This window comes from Ixodes scapularis, unplaced genomic scaffold (genome assembly GCF_016920785.2).
Source record: "Ixodes scapularis isolate PalLabHiFi unplaced genomic scaffold, ASM1692078v2 PGA_scaffold2__306_contigs__length_199485367, whole genome shotgun sequence".
NCBI lineage: Eukaryota > Metazoa > Arthropoda > Arachnida > Ixodida > Ixodidae > Ixodes > Ixodes scapularis.
Genome location: NW_024609857.1, coordinates 66,050,697 through 66,059,753, shown reverse-complemented (window position 1 = coordinate 66,059,753; position 9,057 = coordinate 66,050,697).

Here is a 9,057-nt window from a genome sequence, read left to right as displayed (position 1 = left end):
GCGTGTTCCTTCACTGAATGGCGGTCCTCTCACGTTAGTCGCACAACAACCTTCTGCAGACAAGTTTGAAACATATGCATGTGTGTATGAAGCAAACGACTTTCGAACATGCTTCAGGCGTCTCCGCCGATAACTCTCTCATTATCTCTGCAGCCAAGACGCGGTTTCCGTACAATGTATGCGTAGAGTGACTGCGACTTTATTCTTGTTTATGCAACACAGACTGGAGTGATGCTCGTAGCGATGTACCCTGGCTTTCCGTATTTTCTGCTATAAGTTAACGCATTGCAAGCTTATACTGAACCCAATCAGTTGCCACTCTACCCCGAAAAGGTTCCTTAATTTGCTCGCCTAAATTCATTGAGCGAATAATGGTCACATCTGTTTTCTCGCGACCCCGCCCAAAACTTAAGTTATCGGCTATCGGAGATGGAAATAAAGCTAACCTGTGAAATAATGGGAGAAGTTTGGAGCTTCTTAGAATAAACCCGCACCGAAAAAAAATCTGAATTTCTTTTGTCTTCTATCCCCGTTTCGATGGGTCAGTGGTCTTCAAAAAGATTTTATATACTATGTACATGACATGAGAATCAGGTAGTCTCTCTAGTCATGGTTAAAAAATAACACCCGATAAAACACCCGCATCCCTGTTTTTCTTCGTGACGAATATAGGGACCCACAAAAAAAAAGAAACAAATAAAAAAGAAGTATATCAGGTAGTTGTAATGTAGAATTGATGTGGTATCGCTCTTTTTTATAATATATTTACACTGGATTAACAGACGAGATCGATTTCTTAAAATAAAAAGGACGGATAGTTTGGGAAAGGTTCAGAGCGGTGTAGATGCTCCGCATCGAGCTTTCAGGTTTCTCCCTAAAGTCGCGGTCACACTGCACATACATCGTACAAAATTACAGTTAGCAAAAACGAGTCACCGCAATACCCGTGTTCGAATGCCTCGACATTTGAGGAACGTACCTCTAGTGGACCAGAGTTCGAATCTGTTTTCATACTGTTTTTTGTGTAATATATAACCAGTGTGACCTCTGCTTCAGGCCGAACTTCGTCGCACCACGTGGTGACAACCAAGCGGAGGGCAGCGATCTGGTGCTGGAAGCGAAGTTTCGAATCTGTTTTAAACCTGTCACCGAACATAGCGGTATTATTTGCATCATCTCAGAAACTACACATGTACTTTATATGAATAAACACATACTCAAGCAAAAACATTTTTTGTTCTTGTTGAGTTGATGAATCATCTGAGAAACTACACGTGTACTTCCATGAATAAACACATACTCAAGCAAACATATTTTTGTTGTTGCTGAGACATTGAGTAAATTCCTTTTAAGAAAACATAAAAAAAATGTTTTCAGTCTTCCAAACCCTATTGTTTTCTCCATGGAATATTCACGCGAAAAAGCGCATTGTTTACCGCACAGGTGCTACTGAGATGTGTCGGCATATGGGGACTATTCTGGCAGTTTTCTTTTTTGTATTATAGTTCGGTTTCAAGTGTACACGTTGCTACTGCACAGAAAACGAAGAAACAAACGCAATACGAATAAAATGAACAAATATTCAATGTCGTTCGGATCATGGTGTTTGTTCGGTCATGATATTTTCTGCGACCGTTTCCAAAATAAAATCACGGTCTACACTTCTGAAAATGCATGGGAAATACACGAAGACTTGCATTTCTAAGGCTTATCAGGCAAAGATTGGAGAGACAAGGACTAAGTCAAAGTGGCTGATTCTTCATACCTGTTTTCAGCGTCTTGCGCTATCAGTGGAGCGAGGCAGCGTTGAACGCGCCCAGAGGACCGGTTGGTTCACAGTGGACAAGAAACGCCGAGTCTTAACTAAATACTTATCGGCAAAAAAAAAGAATCTACGTCTGGGGAAATCCTTCAAGTTCAAGGGCATCTCGCTCGCGATAAATAAAGAGTGTTCTCCTGGCACACGAGAACTACGTCAAAAGCTCGTAATATTTTAAAATCCGCAAAATAATCAGTTTAAACTACAATTTACAGAGGTTGTCATCGAGAAAAACATCTTTGCTTATGGTACGAAAAGCAAAAGTTGTTATAGAAGTTGAGCGGCCATAGGATACGTGTACTCAAGAGGCTCGTCAATGTCCTCAGACTCAGAAAAAGTGTGCATCATATCCTGTACTTTATACTAATATAAGAAGTTTATTGCCAAAGTGTCCAAACCTTCATTTATTGGCTGAACCTTCCGCATCCGACTTTGTTCTAACGGAAACGTAGCTGAGACCCAATATGAAAGATTACGAAATGTTTCCTTCCTCTTGGTTTTAAAAGCGCACAAAAGACGAGGACAGAGTAAGAAACACAAACGACGGACGAGCGCTCGTCCGTCGTTTGTGTTTATTACTCTGTGATCGTCTTTTGTGCGCTTTTAAAACCAAGATGAATAACTACCAACTAGCCCAACTTTCCACCCTACTGCAGTTTCCTTCCTCCTTTACCGGTGCGACAGGGAGTCACGTCGTAGGGGCTGGGTACTCATTGTAGTTTCCCTAGTTCAAGTTCCCAGTTCTCTTAAAATGTGGTTACGGTTTTATTCCCTCTCCCCGTGTATGTTCCTCGGTGTGTGCTATAGAGCGCCGGACCTTGCTAGTGGTTTCTTTGAATAGCTTCACGATGCAGTCTCTTTTATTTCCCCCAAACCTCCAACGCATCGTGAATTCTCTTAGGCGACTTCAATTGCTCTGGCATAATGTGGGATAATTTTTCATTTTCGAACCAAACTTCAGGGGCACTTATGAATACTTGCATTGCATTTATTCTCGCTCAGATGATCTTTCAGCCAGCGAGATCAACCGATTACAGAAGTCATATCCTGAACCTCTGTCCCCCCACTGACGGTGCACTGCTAAACATTTATAACATATCCTTCACCTGCTAGTGATATTGCCGTCATTCATCTCAATTTTTCGTTTTAGGTTCAGGAAAAGTCGCCATATTTCAAAACATTGAAATGCTATAATAAAGCTAAATAGAGCGTGATTGAAACAAGCTTTATATATTCTTCGAGAGATAGCCATGCCGCTGCGAAAACAGAACAGTGAACGAGAACTTTACCGTTTTAAAAGACAAAATTACGCTACTTGCGAACACTTACATTTCGACAATCAAAATATAATATGTCAAATCGAATCCCTGGTGCACAAAAACACTTCACCAACTAATTATCAAAAGTAAAAGGTTGTTTATGCATGCTAGACACTCGCTTAGCGACATCGCATGAGAAAAGTACAATGTGATTACGAGAACCTATAAAAAAATATGCCGTAGAAGCGAAAGCCAAATGTTTTTAACATTGACCTAGAAAACATTCTTCACAATAAACCTAAAACGTTTTGGGAAGTAATTACTGCAAAGACAGCTAAATCTATTCAGTTAATAAGTGATGATGGCTTACCATTGTCGCACAAACAAAGCCCCAACAGCTATAACCATTATTTAGGCTCAATTTTCACGTCGGATGACCACGACATCATGCTTCATCTTCAAGATTTGCACCATACACTCATGGACGCAATTGAAAAAAAAAATATTCAGGAACTATAAGCACAATAAAAAATATACAGGTATCACCGAGTCCGGGTGACGACAAAATTAATTCGAAACCTCTGAAAAACATCAAATCAAATTCTGCTCGTTTCCTGTTAACGATCTATCGGCAATCCTTATCTTCTGACGAATTTCCAACAGACGAAGGAGTTGGCAGAGTTGTTTACTACTATAGATCACGCGATCGAACTTCACCATCTAACTATCTTTCCATCTCTCTAACCAGTGTATCGTGTAAACTTCTCGAGCATATAATTTATTCAAACGTCACGAAGCATATCGAAAATGACCACCTCCTTTTTTCAGATCAGCATAGGTTCCGTAAGTCATTTCCCAGCAAAAGCCAGCTGGTACACCTCGTCAATGTAATACACAGTAACGTTCATAATAGCATACACACTGACGCCATATTAATTGAATTTACAAAAGGCGTTTGATTGGGTATCCCACATTTTAATAGTGCCTAAACTAAATCTATATGGTTTTCATCCCTCAGTGATATCATGGATCAGGTAATTTTTAACCAATCGTACTCAGCACACCGTAGATAGCGATTCTTTGTCTTCATATTTTCCTGTAATATCCAGAGTTCCCCCCGGGCAGTGTTCTGGGGCCCTTACTGTTACTAATATTTGTAGATAACCTCCTTGATTACATAACATCCTGTATACAACCTTTCGCAGATGAGTGCGTAGTTTACTCATCCGAGTTTCACGTGAACGATAGAAAATATCTAGAAGCTACAATATGGCCAACTGGTGTGAACCATGCAAAATGACAATTAACTATTCTTACATATATCTCGGTGTTCACTTATCTAGCGATCTTTCATGGAACACTCATTTAAAACACATCCTGTCTAACGCAAGCCGCTCTTCGAGCTATCTTCTACGCGATCTAAAGCCGGCACCGTCATCAGTGAAAGAACTATGTTACACTACACTTATGAGGTCCGAAATCGAATGCGCGTCATACATTTGCTCTACTTGGCAGCATTCATTGGTAACAAACATAGAGGCAGTTTAAAATCGCCCCATCAAATTTATATTTCCAAACTGCTCACGAGAAGCCAGTATCTCTTTACTAAGAATAAACTGTAATCTAGATCTACTCTCACCCGGTCCGAAATCGAATACGCGTCATACATTTGCTCTACTTGGCAGCATTAATTGGTAACAAACAAAGAGGCAGTTTAAAATCGCCCCATCAAATTTATATTTTCAAACTGCTCACGAGAAGCGAGTATCTCTTTACTAAGAATAAACTGTAATCTAGATCTACTCTCACCCGGTCCGAAATCGAATACGCGTCATACATTTGCTCTACTTGGCAGCATTTATTGGTAACAAACATAGAGGCAGTTTAAAATCGCCCCATCAAATTTATATTTTCAAACTGCTCACGAGAAGCGAGTATCTCTTTAGTAAGATTAAACTGTAATCTAGATCTACTCTCACCCGGTCCGAAATCGAATACGCGTCATACATTTGCTCTACTTGGCAGCATTCATTGGTAACAAACATAGAGGCAGTTTAAAATCGCCCCATCAAATTTATATTTTCAAACTGCTCACGAGAAGCGAGTATCTCTTTAGTAAGATTAAACTGTAATCTAGATCTACTCTCACCCGGTCCGAAATCGAATACGCGTCATACATTTGCTCTACTTGGCAGCATTTATTGGTAACAAACATAGAGGCAGTTTAAAATCGCCCCATCAAATTTATATTTTCAAACTGCTCACGAGAAGCGAGTATCTCTTTAGTAAGATTAAACTGTAATCTAGATCTACTCTCACCCGGTCCGAAATCGAATACGCGTCATACATTTGCTCTACTTGGCAGCATTCATTGGTAACAAACATAGAGGCAGTTTAAAATCGCCCCATCAAATTTATATTTTCAAACTGCTCACGAGAAGCGAGTATCTCTTTAGTAAGATTAAACTGTAATCTAGATCTACTCTCACCCGGTCCGAAATCGAATACGCGTCATACATTTGCTCTACTTGGCAGCATTAATTGGTAACAAACAAAGAGGCAGTTTAAAATCGCCCCATCAAATTTATATTTTCAAACTGCTCACGAGAAGCGAGTATCTCTTTACTAAGAATAAACTGTAATCTAGATCTACTCTCACCCGGTCCGAAATCGAATACGCGTCATACATTTGCTCTACTGGGCAGCATTAATTGGTAACAAACATAGAGGCAGTTTAAAATCGCCCCATCAAATTTATATTTTCAAACTGCTCACGAGAAGCCAGTATCTCTTTACTAAGAATAAACTGTAATCTAGATCTACTCTCACCCGGTCCGAAATCGAATACGCGTCATACATTTGCTCTACTTGGCAGCATTCATTGGTAACAAACATAGAGGCAGTTTAAAATCGCCCCATCAAATTTATATTTTCAAACTGCTCACGAGAAGCGAGTATCTCTTTACTAAGAATAAACTGTAATCTAGATCTACTCTCACCCGGTCCGAAATCGAATACGCGTCATACATTTGCTCTACTTGGCAGCATTAATTGGTAACAAACATAGAGGCAGTTTAAAATCGCCCCATCAAATTTATATTTTCAAACTGCTCACGAGAAGCGAGTATCTCTTTACTAAGAATAAACTGTAATCTAGATCTACTCTCACCCGGTCCGAAATCGAATACGCGTCATACATTTGCTCTACTTGGCAGCATTAATTGGTAACAAACATAGAGGCAGTTTAAAATCGCCCCATCAAATTTATATTTTCAAACTGCTCACGAGAAGCCAGTATCTCTTTACTAAGAATAAACTGTAATCTAGATCTACTCTCACCCGGTCCGAAATCGAATACGCGTCATACATTTGCTCTACTTGGCAGCATTCATTGGTAACAAACATAGAGGCAGTTTAAAATCGCCCCATCAAATTTATATTTTCAAACTGCTCACGAGAAGCGAGTATCTCTTTACTAAGAATAAACTGTAATCTAGATCTACTCTCACCCGGTCCGAAATCGAATACGCGTCATACATTTGCTCTACTTGGCAGCATTAATTGGTAACAAACATAGAGGCAGTTTAAAATCGCCCCATCAAATTTATATTTTCAAACTGCTCACGAGAAGCCAGTATCTCTTTACTAAGAATAAACTGTAATCTAGATCTACTCTCACCCGGTCCGAAATCGAATACGCGTCATACATTTGCTCTACTTGGCAGCATTAATTGGTAACAAACATAGAGGCAGTTTAAAATCGCCCCATCAAATTTATATTTTCAAACTGCTCACGAGAAGCCAGTATCTCTTTACTAAGAATAAACTGTAATCTAGATCTACTCTCACCCGGTCCGAAATCGAATACGCGTCATACATTTGCTCTACTTGGCAGCATTAATTGGTAACAAACAAAGAGGCAGTTTAAAATCGCCCCATCAAATTTATATTTTCAAACTGCTCACGAGAAGCGAGTATCTCTTTACTAAGAATAAACTGTAATCTAGATCTACTCTCACCCGGTCCGAAATCGAATACGCGTCATACATTTGCTCTACTTGGCAGCATTAATTGGTAACAAACATAGAGGCAGTTTAAAATCGCCCCATCAAATTTATATTTTCAAACTGCTCACGAGAAGCGAGTATCTCTTTACTAAGAATAAACTGTAATCTAGATCTACTCTCACCCGGTCCGAAATCGAATACGCGTCATACATTTGCTCTACTTGGCAGCATTAATTGGTAACAAACATAGAGGCAGTTTAAAATCGCCCCATCAAATTTATATTTTCAAACTGCTCACGAGAAGCGAGTATCTCTTTACTAAGAATAAACTGTAATCTAGATCTACTCTCACCCGGTCCGAAATCGAATACGCGTCATACATTTGCTCTACTTGGCAGCATTAATTGGTAACAAACATAGAGGCAGTTTAAAATCGCCCCATCAAATTTATATTTTCAAACTGCTCACGAGAAGCCAGTATCTCTTTACTAAGAATAAACTGTAATCTAGATCTACTCTCACCCGGTCCGAAATCGAATACGCGTCATACATTTGCTCTACTTGGCAGCATTCATTGGTAACAAACATAGAGGCAGTTTAAAATCGCCCCATCAAATTTATATTTTCAAACTGCTCACGAGAAGCGAGTATCTCTTTACTAAGAATAAACTGTAATCTAGATCTACTCTCACCCGGTCCGAAATCGAATACGCGTCATACATTTGCTCTACTTGGCAGCATTAATTGGTAACAAACATAGAGGCAGTTTAAAATCGCCCCATCAAATTTATATTTTCAAACTGCTCACGAGAAGCCAGTATCTCTTTACTAAGAATAAACTGTAATCTAGATCTACTCTCACCCGGTCCGAAATCGAATACGCGTCATACATTTGCTCTACTTGGCAGCATTAATTGGTAACAAACATAGAGGCAGTTTAAAATCGCCCCATCAAATTTATATTTTCAAACTGCTCACGAGAAGCCAGTATCTCTTTACTAAGAATAAACTGTAATCTAGATCTACTCTCACCCGGTCCGAAATCGAATACGCGTCATACATTTGCTCTACTTGGCAGCATTAATTGGTAACAAACAAAGAGGCAGTTTAAAATCGCCCCATCAAATTTATATTTTCAAACTGCTCACGAGAAGCGAGTATCTCTTTACTAAGAATAAACTGTAATCTAGATCTACTCTCACCCGGTCCGAAATCGAATACGCGTCATACATTTGCTCTACTTGGCAGCATTAATTGGTAACAAACATAGAGGCAGTTTAAAATCGCCCCATCAAATTTATATTTTCAAACTGCTCACGAGAAGCCAGTATCTCTTTACTAAGAATAAACTGTAATCTAGATCTACTCTCACCCGGTCCGAAATCGAATACGCGTCATACATTTGCTCTACTTGGCAGCATTCATTGGTAACAAACATAGAGGCAGTTTAAAATCGCCCCATCAAATTTATATTTTCAAACTGCTCACGAGAAGCGAGTATCTCTTTACTAAGAATAAACTGTAATCTAGATCTACTCTCACCCAGTCCGAAATCGAATACGCGTCATACATTTGCTCTACTTGGCAGCATTAATTGGTAACAAACATAGAGGCAGTTTAAAATCGCCCCATCAAATTTATATTTTCAAACTGCTCACGAGAAGCCAGTATCTCTTTACTAAGAATAAACTGTAATCTAGATCTACTCTCACCCGGTCCGAAATCGAATACGCGTCATACATTTGCTCTACTTGGCAGCATTAATTGGTAACAAACAAAGAGGCAGTTTAAAATCGCCCCATCAAATTTATATTTTCAAACTGCTCACGAGAAGCGAGTATCTCTTTACTAAGAATAAACTGTAATCTAGATCTACTCTCACCCGGTCCGAAATCGAATACGCGCCATACATTTGCTCTACTTGGCAGCATTAATTGGTAACAAACATAGAGGCAGTTTAAAATCGCCCCAT